Raw genomic sequence first — 585 nt, forward strand, 5'->3', positions numbered from 1 at the left:
CTATGGGTCACTATGGGTCTCTATGGGTCCCTATGGGTCCCTATGGGTCTCTATGGGTCCCTATGGGTCCCTATGGGGTCCCTATGGGTCTCTATGGGGTCCCTATGGGGTTTCTATGGGTCACTGTGGGTCTCTATGGGTCCCTATGGGTCTCTATGGGTCTCTATGGGTCCCTATGGGTCCCTATGGGGTCTTATGGGTCTCTATGGGGTCCCTATGGGTCTCTATGGGTCCCTAGGGGTCCCTATGTGTTCCTATGGCTCTCTATGGGTCTCTATGGGGTCCCTATGGGTCTCTATGGGGTCCCTATGGGGTTTCTATGGGTCACTATGGGTCTCTATGGGTCCCTATGGGTCTCTATGGGTCTCTATGGGTCCCTATGGGTCCCTATGGGTCCCTATGGGTCCCTATGGGGTTTTTATGGGTCCCTACGCCCCCCCATTACCTGTGCTTCCCCCGCGGCGCTCCCCCTCCTGGTGGGCTCGGGACATGCTCAGATCTGTGGGGCACAGAGGGGCGGCCGTGGGGTTCAGCCCCACACAACCCCAAAAGCCCCCATGGGAACCCAAGGCCACCACCCCCCCC

At 59.0% G+C, this 585-nt stretch overlaps 1 long non-coding RNA gene across 1 annotated transcript in view; it reads right to left on the reverse strand.

The window, feature by feature from the left end:
• Positions 1 to 562, reverse strand: part of LOC122192866 — a 1,767-nt gene extending 1,205 nt beyond the window's left edge. Inside the window, exon 1 of the long non-coding RNA XR_006182727.1 lies at positions 446 to 562. This is a non-coding gene — a long non-coding RNA (uncharacterized LOC122192866). The remainder of the gene's footprint in view (positions 1 to 445) is intronic.
• Positions 563 to 585: the final 23 nt, after the last annotated feature.

The sequence above is a fragment of the Lagopus leucura genome, unplaced genomic scaffold, assembly GCF_019238085.1.
Source record: "Lagopus leucura isolate 7727_CA_CO unplaced genomic scaffold, USGS_WTPT01 27210-0_obj-0_obj, whole genome shotgun sequence".
Taxonomy (NCBI): domain Eukaryota; kingdom Metazoa; phylum Chordata; class Aves; order Galliformes; family Phasianidae; genus Lagopus; species Lagopus leucura.